This window comes from Bos javanicus, chromosome X (assembly GCF_032452875.1).
Source record: "Bos javanicus breed banteng chromosome X, ARS-OSU_banteng_1.0, whole genome shotgun sequence".
NCBI classification, from domain to species: domain Eukaryota; kingdom Metazoa; phylum Chordata; class Mammalia; order Artiodactyla; family Bovidae; genus Bos; species Bos javanicus.
The window spans coordinates 94,128,892-94,143,586 of NC_083897.1; the positions used below are offsets into that span (position 1 = coordinate 94,128,892).

A 14,695-nucleotide genomic window follows, 5' to 3' on the forward strand; every position below is an offset into this window, starting at 1 on the left:
TATCAAGCATTTTTTATAGTCAGAATAACTTAAAATACTTTTTTCCTGGTCAGTACACAGAGGTTCCTTCATTCTTATTTTTATATCTATATAGTAATAGTATTTGATTATTTGCTATGACAGACAAAATTGAATATTTCATTTCACATACATGTATGTCTGTGTATATACATGTGTGTATTGTGTGTGAATGTAAATTCCCTGAAGTGGGACTGCTGGCTCAAAGGAAATTTGCACATTTACCTTTTATTGAAATACACTAATATATCAGTAAGAGTACACAAAATTCATGTGTATCTTTATATAATGCTGCCAAACTGTCTGCCACAGCATTGTACTGATTTAAACTCCCACCAGCAATGTGTGAAAGTGTCTTTTACCCCAGAGCCTTGACAACAACAATAAAAAAAGGTGCTGTCAAACATTTAGATTTTTAACACTCTGAAAGGTTTTAAACAGGAATCACAGTGTGGTTTCAATTAGCATTTATCTCATGAGTGAGGTTAAGCATTTTTCACATAAACAATAGAGTCAGGAATAAACCAAGAATTGCTATTATCACTGCTAACACTTAAGGAAATAAAACATGTCATACAAATACTGGAAAGTAAGAGACAAAACTCAAAACTTGCAGATTATATGAATATCTATCTAGAAAATTTAAGCAAATTCAACTAAAAAAAACATGATAGGAACTAACAACAAAGGTCAATAGAAACATTAAATGCAAAATCAAAAAATAAATCAATACCTTTGATACACATCAGCAATAATCAATTAGAAAATATAATTTAAAAAACAACTATCCTAAGGTAAAGGCTCCAGGGGAAGATGGCACCAGGAGAGGGCAGGAAGGGTGTCCTGAAAGAAAGGCAGGTCACTGCAATTACTATATATATATATATATGTATATATATATATGTATATATATATGATATATATATACACACTCATAAGAGCAACAGAGCTATAAAATATTAATCTAGGAATAAACTCAAAAAGAAATATGCAACACCTATATAAAGAAGACTAAAATTTTTACTGAAGTACATAAGATACACCTTTCTTTGTTTGAAAGACCCAATATTAGCATCTTCAGAAACCCTCCTCTGAGATTATCCCAAAGTCAATGTAAGTCCAACAGAAATCCCAAAGAGATGTTTTTGTCCCAAACTGACAAATTGATTTGAAAAGAGTACAAGGAAAGCCAAGAAAATCTTGAAGAACAATGAGAGTTTGCCTTACCAAATAATACTTACAGCTATAGTAAGTTAAACAATGTGCTTTCATCACAGAAATACACAACTGGACTAATGGAGAACAATCAGTAGAGAAACAGACACATGTATGTATAGCAAGGTACTCCGTGGTAAAGATAGATTTCAAATTTATGAGGAATAGATAGCATAATAAATGATGTCAGAATAACTGGCTATCCATTTAGGGGGAAGAAGTTAAAGCCCACTTAAAACCAGTCACAAAAATAAATTTCGGATAGATTAAAGAGCTAAACATAAAAAAAAAAAAACTATGTAACTATTAAAAAATATGGCAGAATATATTTCTAACCTGAAGAAAGGCTTTCTTAAAAAGATAAAAATAGGAAGACCATTAATAACAATGACAAAAAAAATACATTTGGCCATTTGACCATGAACTAGGTTAAAAGATAAGCAACAGACTGGGACTGGAAGCAAACATCTGCAACATGCATAGCAAAGCGTTAATATCCAGAATATATAAAGAACTAAAAAATCAGTAATAAGAAACATAAATAGACAATACATGCATGGCAGAGGGATGGCTCAAACTCCTTAGTAAGCAGGGAGATGCAAATTCAAACAATTCAATATCATTTTTTGTCTATTAGGTGAGAGAAAATTACATTATCTGTTACTATCACATTTTGAGTGTGTGAGAAATTTAGCACACCATGCACTGTTGACAAATAAACTGGAATAGCCTTTTCATATGGCAAATTCCAAATATCTAGTGCATACTTGTCATCCAACAATTCCACTTCTTAGTACTTACATGACAAATATTCCTGTATGTATACAAATATGTATGTACAAGGATTTTTTTACTGAAGGGCTTTTTATTGTTTGTAACAGCAAAAAAATGAATAAAATTTACATATTCATCCATAAGAGAAAGGTGAAATAAAAATGTACTACGTAATAATATGCATCTGTTTAAAAACTGAGAAATGGTTATACAGATGTATAAAAAGTCTCCCACACATATATATATACTGTTAAGAAAAGTAAGTTGTACAACACATATATCTATATATCATATATACATATGTTTTATATATATATATATACACACATATATAAAAACAAACAAAACTTTATGTTTCTAAACGTACTCATATATGTGTAAATGCATATTAAAAAGACTGGAAGGATATGCTCTAAACTGATTCTAGTGGTTAAAGAAGCATGTAGTATGAAATACTATGTCTCCTTTAAAAAGAACAAAGTCAACATACATATACTTACATGAAAGCCTTAACACATATACTTTGGGAAAAAAATAAGTCATAAAATACATTTTATTTGCATATGCACATACATATACATGTAAATACAGAGAAAAAGGACTGTACAAGTTCATATTCAACTCTTAATAATGATTACACACTGGGAGGGCAGGAAATTGGGTAAAGGAGGACTTGAAGGTTTTAATCTACCTCTGTATTATTTTAATTCATAAAAGCAGAATTGTCCATCAATAACCTGTACCAAGAACCAGTTAAAGATATTATAATTTCTTAAAATAACTGAAGGAAGGACAAAACAAATTAGGTATGTACAACTTATATCCAAATAAATATTCTCAGTTAACACTTACTGAATGCTTTGGGCTAAGCACTCTAAGTCCTTTCATGCATTTTCTCATGTAATCGTAAGAATCTTAAGATAAAATTATCCCCATTTTACAACTGAGAAAACTAGGCTCAAAAAATTAAGTTAAACTTTCCTAAGATTACACAGCTAGTAAAAACCAAGGACAAAATTAAACCCAGGCAACTGACTCCCAAATCCACTCGTGTGTGTGTGTGCATGTGTGTGTAAATCACTTCAGTTGTGTCTGACTTTTTGTGACACTATGAATCCTAGCACACCAGGCTCCTCTGTCCATGGGATTCTCCAGACAAGGATACTGGAGTGGGTTGCCATGCCCTCCTCCAGGGGATCTTCCTGACCCAGGGATAGAATCCCCATCTCTTAACGTCTTCTGCACTGGCAGGCAGGTTCTTTATCACTAGCGCCACCTGGCAAATCAATATAGGGCCACACATAATTTGGAGCCACATGTACACACTATACATAATCCTGAACTGTACAGATACATACATTAGATAACCACATCACAGCCCTTGGGAGTTTATAACTGTCTTCGTCCTCATTTCCATCTTCCAGTTTTGTTTGGCAAGGTCATTCCCTCAATTAAAGATGCTCATTTTATGTGAAAATATTTCTGGATCCACATTAGAAAAAGAATCTAAATCATCTCCATCTTCCTTAAACAATCTCTATCTACCAATCACCTACCCTTAATCCCTAATTACCACTTTATGCAGTTTAATCCTTCACAACAGTGGTAGCCAAACTATATACAGCCCTCAGGCCAACCTACCTTACCTCCCAGCCTGTTTCTGTGAAGCAGGTAAGTTGAGAAAGATTTTTACATTTTTAAATGGTTGAAAAACATCATAAGAAAAATGGTATTTCATGACATGAAAATTATTCAAAATTCATATTTCAGTGTTCATGAATAGCATTTATGAACACAGCCACTTTCATCATTTATATATATCTATGACTGCTACACAGAAGAGCTGAGTGGTGGCAAAAGAGATTCCATGGCCCACAAAGCCTAAAATGCTATATTCACTATCTGGTCCTTTATGGAGAAAGTTTATCAAATCTCGATTTACAGTTTTCAAAAGAAGTTCATCTATTTAACTCATTACTCCTAACAACAACCCTGAGAGCTACTTGGTATTTGCCTGAATTCTGAAAATTAAGAAGGCTCAAAGAAGTTTAGTGTCTTGCCTGTCACAGAGCTAGTAAGTAAAGGCAGAATTCTGGAACCCAAGTTTTCTAGCTTCAAATCCAACATAATTTTTACCACACTACCACTTTCAAAGAACCCAACCCCTTCTGATTAATCAATGAGTTTAGACATTTGGTGCTAAAATTTACCAGATGGGGAGGGACTGGTAAAAGCTTTAAACTGGTCAGAAAACATGTCTCAATTGACTCCAAAAATAGATGAATAGGATACATTGCATTTCACATGTAGTTGTGTAATTTACAAAGTATATTGTTTCATTTAATTTGCAAAGAAACCCTGCTAAATAGGTAGTGCTTTTGTTTAGTAACAAATAAGGAAACATACAGACTTGCAAAAGATTATACTAAGGCAAGACCAGAATCCAGGCTGACCCCTACTCCAATGACAGTTCCGACAGTTCTATTCGGGAACATTGTCTCTTCTCACAAGGAATGTACCTGTTGTTTTCTTTTTTTTTCCCCCTTAGAAATAAAAAGCAGTTAACTTAAAAAAAAAAAAAAAGAGCATTTAAGAGAAAGAAATGAAAGCTTTATTTTAGAAAGGATAAACTAACAATTTAACAAAATAATACCAGAAGGGATACTCTTTAACATCTGGATCTCTGTTCAAAGTCACCTTCTCAAAGAAGCCTGACAAAATAACCATGTGAGCCAGAGGCTCCCCACAACACCCCAACACTCTTTAAAATTTTTTCTTCTTAGCATTTATTTTCTGAAATATTTGCTGACCATATGTTGCCCTCCACTGTAATGTAAGCTCAAAGATAGCAGGGCCATTGCCTGCTTTGCTTCCTTTCATCCATCCTCAGCACATCAATCCAGGCATACAGGAGGAACATAATAAATATTTGTTGAATGAATGGTAGAACCTACATGTACATTGGGTAAATCATATTCTGTAACTCACAGATTCAGAATAAGTTATCAGCATATTTGAAACATTCCTTAGCAAATGAAATACACATCTTCAATAAGAGCTTTTTCTCTTGCCAGAAAGACACCATCAAAGACGAATTCAATGGAAATGCCACAATTGCCCAGCAGGACAAAAATTATTCTCTGGGTAGCAGTGGATATAATGAGCTGAACTAGCACCTTATAGATCTTAAGACTGATTAAGCAGATTTTTCATTCTTGTATTAAAACACATCCTCTAATTTAAAAATTCTAATTACTGTCTCTATTTTAATTATACTTAACTAGAGGCTGAGGTTTAAGAATTGTGCTGTGCTAAATTTTAATTCTCATTTTTACAAGAAACCAAACTCAAATAATCTTACATTATCCCAATAATATATGATGAATGTAGCCCAAGCTACAAGTAAAAAGTCTCCACACGGTACTAACTGTTAAATGTTTTCATCAAGAAGTTGGCTCACAAACATAAGCTATACAACACACACACATAAATTACTTTCAGCATAAACCTAATATCAATTTCTGGTAATTAAAAACTAAATCTACTTTTTTCCCCAGTAAGTAGAGATTTCACCCTACACAAACAATTTTAAAACCACAATAATATTCTTTACATAAAACATCACTCATGGGAAATTCCCTGGTGGTCCAGTGGTTAGAAATCCATGCTTTCACTGATGAATGTGAGGGTTCAATTCCTAGACAGGGAACTAAGATCCCACAAGCCATGAGGTGTAGCCAAAAAAAAACAAAAAACAAAACAAAGGGGGAAATAATCACTTATGTAACTTTAGCATAAGGATCGGAAAAGGCAATGGCACCCCACTCCAGTACTCTTGCCTGGAAAATCCCATGGACGGGGAGCCTGGTGGGCTGCCGTCTATGGGGTCACACAGAGTCAGACACAACTGAGCACCTTCACTTTCACTTTTCACTTTCATGTATTGGAGAAGGAAATGGCAACCCACTCCAGTGTTCTTGCCTGGAGAATCCCAGGGACAGGGGAGCCTGGTGGGCCGCCGTCTATGGGGTCACAGAGTCGAACACGACTGAAGCAACTTAGCAGCAGCAGCAGCAGCCCCAGCAGCATAAGGATCATCTAGTTTGCCATACTGAAGTTTCCTGATCATAAAAGTCTCATTGATTCACAAAGAGTTTTAGAATCCCCATACTTCAAATACAAGACATGACCTTCAAAATGCATTTAAAAACAGTTCTTCCCCACAACTACCAAGAGTGATTAAGTATCACCACAAATAGCTTTAACATAGATGTATAGTACTATTATGTATTTTATAGTTTAAAAATCTTCAAGTTAATCCACATGCAAAAGAATGAAGTTGAACTCTTATCTCATACCAGATACAAAAATTAACTCAAAATGGATGAAAGACCTAAATATTAAAGCCAAAAACTACAAAACTCTTCAAAGAAAATATAAACCTTCATGATCTTGGATTTGACAGTGGTTTCTTAAATATGACACCCAAAGCACAAGCAATAACAGAAAAAAATAAACTGGACTTCATCAAATTTCAAAACTTTTATGCACCAAAAAACACTATAAAGAAAGTAAAAAGAGACATACAGGCACATGAAAAGATGCTCAACATCACTAATCATCAGGGAAATACAAATTAAAACCATAATGAGATATCACCTCACACCTGTCAGAATGACTATTATCAAAAAGAAAACAAATAACAAGCATTGGTGAGGATGTGGAAAAAAAGGGAAACGTCATGCACTGTTGGTAGAACTGTAAACTAGTACAGCCACTATGGAAAACAATATGGAGATTTCTCATAAAATTAAAAATAGAAGTATCATACGATCCAGCAATTCCATTTCTGGGTATTTATCCAAAGAAAACAAAAACACTGATTTTAACATATAATATGCACCACTATATTCATTATGGCATCATACATAATAGCCAAGATATGGAAGCAACCTAAGAGCCCCTCAACAGATAAATGGATAAAGTAGATGAGGTATGTATATATATAGATAAATAGATAGATAGATATAGATATATATATACACACACCACACACACACACACAATGGAATATTACTCAGCCATAAAAATAATGAAATCTTGCCATTTCAACATGGATGGAGCCAGAGGGTATCATGCTAAGTGAAATAATTCAGAGAAAAAAAGCAAAACAAATGAACAAACATAACAGAAACAGAGTCACGGACACCAAAAACAAATTGCCAGAGGGGAGAAGGTTGCGGGGAGGGGAGAAATAGGTGAGAATGATTAAGAAGTATAAACTCCCAGTTGCAAAGTAAATGAGTCACACATATGAAATGTACAGTGTGGGGAATATAGTTGATAATTATTTAATATCTTTGTATGGTGACAGATGAACTAGACTTAATCTTGGTGATCATACTGCAATATATAGAAATACTGAATCACTATGTTGTGAACCAGGAACTAACACAGTGTTGTAGGCCAATTATACTTCAAAGACAAGCAAACAAACTCATAGAAATAGAGATGAGATTTGTGGCTACCAGAGGTGATGGTAGGGGAAAGGGGAATTAGCTGAAGGTAGTCAAAAAGTACAAATTTCCAGTTATAAGATAAATAAGCACTAGGGCTATAATCTGCCTGCAATGCAGGAGACCTGGGTTCGATTCCTAAGTCGGGAAGATCCCCTGGAGAAGGAAATGGCAACCCACTCCAGTATTCTTGCCTGGAGAATCCCATGGACAGAGGAGCCTGGTAGGTTCCCAGTCCATGGGGTTGCAAGAATCGGACATGACTTAGTGACTAAACCACCACCACCAGGGATATAATATTTAACATGATAAAAAATAAGGAGGGAGGTGGGAGGGGGGTTCAGGATGGGGAACACGTGTATGCCCACGGCGGATTCATGTTGATGTGTGGCAGAACCAATACAATATTGTAAAGTAATTAGCCTCCAATTAAAATAAATAAATTTAAATTTTAAAAAAGAATAATAATATATGGAAAAAAATAATTAGTACTGTTGTATGTCACACATGAACTTTTTTGGTTTGTTTTTTGGCCATGCCACGCGGAATGCAGGATCTTAATTCCCCAAACAGGGATTGACCCCGTACCCCATGCATTAAGAGCATGGAGTTTTAAGCACTGGACCTCCAGGGAAGTCTCCATGAAAGTTGTTACGAGAATAAACCCTAAGACTTCCCATTACAAGGAAAAAAATTTTTTTTCTATTTCTTTAACATTGTATCTGTATGAGATGATAGGTGTGCACCACCTGATGTGAAGAGTTGACTCATTTGAAAAGACCTGATGCTGGAAAAGACTGAGGGCAGAAGGAGACGGGAAAGACAGAGGATGAGATGGTTGGATGGCATCACTGACTCAATGGACATGGGTTTGGGTGGTCTCCAGGAGTTGGTGATGGACAGGGAGGCCTGGCGTGCTGCAGTTCATGGGGTTGCAAAGAATCGGACACGACTGAATGACTGAACTGAACTGAAACCTACTACAGTAATCATTTCATGATGTCTGTAAATCAAATCACTATTTTATCTCAATAAAACTGGAAAATAGATAAACACAGAGTGGAAAAAATTTACAATCATATGTCTGATCAGGCTCTAGTATTGACAATATATTTTATAAAAACTCTTACAACTCAACAATAAAAAGATAACCAAATGTAAAAATGAGCAAGGACTTAGACATTTCTTAAAAGAAGAGATTTAAATAGACATGAGCACATGAAAAGATGCTCCACAGCACTAGTTATTAGTAAAATGGGAATCAAAACCACAATGAGATATCACAAAACACCCACTAGATGGCCATAAAACACACACATACACACACACACACACACACAAACACAAAATCCAAATGTAACAAATGCTGGGGAAGATATAAAAAAATTAGAACTCTTATACATTGGAGGTGGAAATGGTGGAAAACATTTTGATGGTTCCTTAACAAGTTAAACATAGAATTACCATACCTCTACATATCCAAAAGAAGTGAAAGCAGGTGTTCAAACAAAAACTTGTACACAAATACTCACACATCATTGTTCACAAAAGCCAAAAGGGAGAAAAATGCCAAATGTCCATTTTGAATAAACAAAATGTAGTATATCCGCACAATGGAATATTATTCAACCATAAAAAAGAATGAAGTACTGATACATGCCACAATGAGAATGAATCTCAAAAATATGCAAAGTGAAAGAATCCAGACACAAAAGGCTACGTATTGTATGAAATATCTAGAATAGACAAATCCATAAAGACAGGAAATTAGTGGTGACCAAGGACTGGGGGAAAAGAGGAATGGGGAGTGAATACGTAATGAGCATAGGCTTTCCTTTTCGGGTGATGAAAATGTTTTGGAACTATATATGCAACATTATTAAGGTATTTAATGCAATTAAGAATTGTACACTCCAAAACAGTAAATTTTATGTTATGTGAATTTTATCACAATAGAAAGTTATAAGGTTAAAACACAGAAGATTTCTTCATTTCTATTTTCTAAAAAGTTCATGAAAAAAATAATATATTCCTTGAAGGGGCAATAAAGGTACACTTGCAGTAAGTTAATCTCAACATTTTCCAAACCAAATACCTCATAAGAAGCTCTACCAAAACAATTAAAACTGGCATCAGGACTTCCCTGGTGGCAAAGTGGATGGCAATCTGCTGGCCATCCACTGGCAGGGGACACAGCTTTGATCCCTGGTCCAGGAAGATTCCACATGCCACAAAGCAACTAATCCCGTGTGCCACAACTACCGAACCCATATGCTGCAACTACAGAAGCCAGTGCACCTAGAGCCAGTGCCCCACAATGAGAAGTCTCCACAATGAGAAGCCCTTGCACTGCAACGTCGAGTAGCCCCTGCTCACTACAATGAGAAAGTAACGAAGACCCAGCACAGCCAAAAAATAAAACAAATAAATAAAAATTTTAAAAACTGGCATCAAATTCTACTTTGAAGCTTTGGGAATTTCTGTATGAATACCTTTATAGATGTTCTTTACAGTCATCAAATATCTCCTAAAAGTACCATAAACTTTATGATCTCAAACAAAAATGGAAAAGACCCACACCTCTGAAAGTATTCTGGTTTTTAGCCAAGAGACATAATCAAGTATATCTGCAAACAGAGTTGGTCTACTTATACTAAGATGGGACAGTGAGGAAGGAAGGGATTTTTCTTACACACTACCCCTCCCCCCTCACACACAAACATACACACAAAAATGTAGGCCTTCCCTTATTTTTAAGTAAATTACTGGACTGGAAATTTAATAGTAATATAACAGTTCTCATCTTTACTTCTGACTACTTTGATTCTGTGCAACCACTGGCTTTATCATTTCCTGGCTAAGTGACAGACACCTAAATGAAAGAAAATTCCCCTAGGGAAGAAAGGTAAAGTCCACATTACAAAATTTTAACTCCTAAAACACTATAGAATAATTACATCAATGAATGTAGACTTGTGATACAGGGATCAACATTGGCCTAGAAGTCAGAACTCCAGGATAGACCACTTACTTACTAGGGTGAGTCTTATTTTTCTGAGCCTTGTTTTCTTTCTCAGGAAAGGAAAATAACTTTCCTGCCTGCTTCCCAAAAGAAGTACAGTAATAAAAATATGTACAAGGTGTGATAGGACCACTAAAGAGGGGCACCTAACCTAGCCTGATGGAGGATGCTGGGAAAAGGAAAAATGGGGGATCAGGAAAGGCTTTCATGAATAATGACAGAGGTCAGTATAAAAAGAATGAATTAAAACTTAATGGGAGGGAGAGAGAGAGAATTCCAGATTTGGGGTGGGAGGGGGGCAGGATCAGAAGCAAAGCCAGAGAGATGAACACCACAAATCTGCTTATGCTGTTCACTCCTTGGTAAATAGTCAAAGGCTCCTAACTCTGCAGGGTAGTCCTTCACTCCAGCCTCAACCTGAGATTCCAGCCTTATCACATTCCATTCTCCAAATATACCATGCTTACACTCCCTGCCTCAATACTTGAATGTTCTTCCACTCCAGGAACATCTAGTTTTGAAACTGGGAGACCAGCTTGCCTGCCAGAGTTGGTGCAACATTTCCAGGCTTTCATGGTGCTTTTATACTTTTATTCTACTGCTTAGTATACTAAGTATTCATTTAATCAAAGAGAATATGAACGAAGTATTAACTTTTTAAACTCTGGGTAGCCAAAACAAGGATTACACTCTTTCCAACATCAAAGCAGAATAAAAGAAAAAGGGCATGGGAAAGTTCTCAAATTTGCAATATTTCCAAGATAAATGAATATGTCATTAAAGTATGTAAAAAGTAAGCATGAAAAGTTGGAAACCCATAAACTATTAATCTTGACCCAGAACAGAATGAGACCATCACAAGACATCCTTACCAGAAGATATGAATTTAGAGAACAGCATGTCCACGTAATCTGCAGTGATTTAAACTCACGCCAAAAAGTGTCAATTTTCAAACAAGGTAAATTCAGATTAATGGAAAAAAATCACATATAATTATTTTAGCATTCAAAATAGGTATTTTAGCTATCCTTTAATGCAAGGTATCTTTCCTTTGGAGTGCCGACTTTAAAACAATTTTTAAATTCATCAACCCAAACGACAGAGACTGTCTAGAAGACATCTACTGCTTTGTTGTCACATATGGAGACCTCTTTAAAAGTTCTCTTGGTATTACAATTTACTACAGATGAAAAACAGGTAACAATGCCTCCCCAAATTGAGTGTAATCATCACTATACAGAAGATTTCCACAACTTAAAGGCTACTTATCATACAATTGCTTCAGTCCACAGTAACTCTTATGAAGTAATAGCCATACCACTTGCATCTGTTTTGAGGATTCAATCTCATTTTAACAAGATCTATCAAGTCTCAAGATAGGGAGATACACACGTGCAGGTTATCCACCCACAACCCACTACGTAAATGTTTCACCATTCTTAACTAGACAAAACCTCGTACAGTACAGTACACCACACCACTTTCATACTAACCTCACCATACCATCTCCTTCCCATCCGATCAGTCACAGAACACACCGTTCCCAAATAACACCTCTCAATCTCCTTGAACCTAACCCATTAACACAAACATCCAGCAGCATTCCCCACATGAATACAGTCTTATCGACCTTCACACATCAACTGAATCTCTAAATTAAATTCACTTTCCCTCATACACTGAAACTCAACTTCCAAAACCCGACGCGATCCTCGCTTTCAGTAGCTCCAATCTCACTTAAATGATCAGTTTGTCAACCGTCACCCGGTCCCCTCATGTAACCGCCTCACCTTCCCGCCCCCCATCCCCTAGTCTCCCATCAACTCCCAAAGTTGTCACTCCTCAACTAAAAAGACAAAAAAAAAAAAAAAAAAAATGTACCTCAACCTCAAACCTACCCTTCCCCACTTTTCCCCTCCGAATTTTCCTCTCAGCCTGTTGGCTCACACCGAAAGCAGCTCCGACAACTCTTAACGACCCGAGCCGGGCCTCGTCCCACACGTCTCGGCGACTGCAATCACCCTGCCTCGGTCAAACCGCCCCCCACTAACGCGCTTACTCTGAACAGACTCTTGGTCGCCGCTGCCTCCCCTCCATTCATCCCCGGCCCATTCATCTCTCAGCCGGATCCCAGACACGCCCCCCGGCCTCCTCCCTCACTCCCACCGTCCCGGCCAGCTCGGGACCCTCACCAGATTAGAGGCTCTCGCTGAGGGAGACTCTTTTCGCTTCTCCCTCGCCCTCTTTCAAGCCTCCGCTCGACCCTCGAGTAGCCACACCATAGAACACGCAGATACACACACACCGCCTCCTCTGTCGCCTCCTCAGATGCTTCTTACTCCCCTCCTAGATGTCTCGCGCTCCGCTCCGCGTTGTGTGCGCGTGCGCGCGCGAGCGTCTCAGCGCGAGCCCACCCGGCCAGCTACCGCCGGTAGGTAAAGAGAGGGCGGGGTTAAGGGAGCGGGGTACGAGCCCAAGCTCGCGCTTGCCCGGGAGCTGAGCAGGCGCACGCGTACTCCTGTCAGGGAATTCAGATAGAGAGGGGGACGGAGGGGGGCGAGGAAGGGAGGGGAAGAAAGGAGGGGGGAGGGGCGGAGAAAGCAGACGGAGCAGCCCCAACTCCGAAGTGCCCCTATCGCAGCGAGGTGCCGAGTGGCTACCCAACTAGAGCGTGCGCACTCCTCTCCCACTCTCCTCAGCGCAGCGGGAGAGAGGGATGCTCGTCAAGAGAAAGGCTTCGCTCTTTTCCAAAAAGAAAATCTGTGGGGAGCCACGCGTGACATCTCCTGTGTGTTCAAAAGCTCTCCACGGCTGTTTTACCCTCTTCCCTTCAAAAGAAAATCCAAGCACACACTTCTTCCTAGATACCCACCGCCCATTCTCAGTTCTCTACATGCCTTTAAATGCGGTCGCTCGGCCGAGATGTGGTACTCGCCAGCATCTTTTCACCCGCCACCCCTAACTCCCTTTTTCCAACTCTCGACTTTTCTCGCGAGACCCATACCTGCCGGCTTCGGGATTAGAAGTCGAAGCACACATTTACAAATACCGGTCTCCCGATTATGCTGCGACGGCAATAGCCATAGTATGTACCCCCTACCCTCCAGGACCGCAGTGCGCGCGCGCGGGGGCTGGGCAACCACGAAAGCTGGGATGGAAAAGGGAAGCTATGAAACGGATTTTTGACGGCATGTAACCGCTAGGCCTGGGCACGTGCCCTGCGCCTCGCGGGCGGGTGCGGTGTACCCTGGGAATTGTAGTTTTTGTTCCCACCTCCAGTCCCACTCCCACCTCAGCCTTACTTAGGCCTCTGTCCAAGAGGGGGATTACTGACACCATTTTGCCGGGAACAATGGCCCTCGGCCGAGGCAGCGGAGGGTGGGGGAGGGAATAATGTTTTAAGGGTTCAGTTAACCTCCCCTGGCCCCTCGGTGCCATAGCAACCCCTCAGAAACCTGGCCACTCCCCCTCGCTGCTCTGCCGGGCTCCAAGATTGCGCGCATGCGAAAAGGTCACCTCCCGGTGAGGCTGGCTCTCACCGTCTCCTGCAGTCCACCTCCCAGATTCACTAGTTAGTTGTTAGTGACTGCTACCTTCTTTGAGCTTTCACAGCAGGTTAACCTCCACGCAGTGACTTTATCTAAGAACTGCTTCCTGCACTGTATCAACTGCAATACAGAATTGTTTCTATCACTCTCACGTGAGCAATCTTGACTCTCCAGAGGAGGAAACTGAGGCTTGGGGGGGGGGGGGGGCGGGGAATGGACATGACTTGTTCAAGTTGGCACAACTATGTATGGAAGAGTCAGATCTTTAACCCAGGTGTGTTCACTCCAGAGCGCCTGAAATTTTCAGTCCCTCAGGTTGCATCTGGTATCAGAGACCCAGAAGAAAACTCCTAAAGGGCGGTATTTCTTTCTGAATGCCCTTCAAGGTTTAGTAGGATGCCCTGAGGGTAGGAGGGTGTGTGGAAAATGCCAGGCTAATATTTTCAAATGCCAACCTCGGGGCCCCATCACAGAGCTGTACTAATCTCTCCTCTCCACCATTTTCTTTTTCGTACTGTACACCTCAGAACCTCAGCCTTTTTCAGCTCTTAAAAAAAAATCAATAAATTTAACTGAGGTTTCCAAAGTCCAAAGGGAGTGGA

The 14,695-nt window shown here is 38.9% G+C and overlaps 1 protein-coding gene across 3 annotated transcripts in view; it reads right to left on the bottom strand.

Moving 5' to 3' along the window:
• Positions 1 to 13,636, bottom strand: part of WNK3 (WNK lysine deficient protein kinase 3) — a 189,415-nt gene extending 175,779 nt beyond the window's left edge. The window contains exon 1 of one of the 3 annotated variants that reach the window (XM_061410236.1): positions 13,550 to 13,636. The gene's annotated coding sequence lies outside the window, so the exon portion shown is untranslated. The other 2 variants (XM_061410235.1, XM_061410234.1) reach the window with 2 other exon arrangements.
• Positions 13,637 to 14,695: the final 1,059 nt, after the last annotated feature.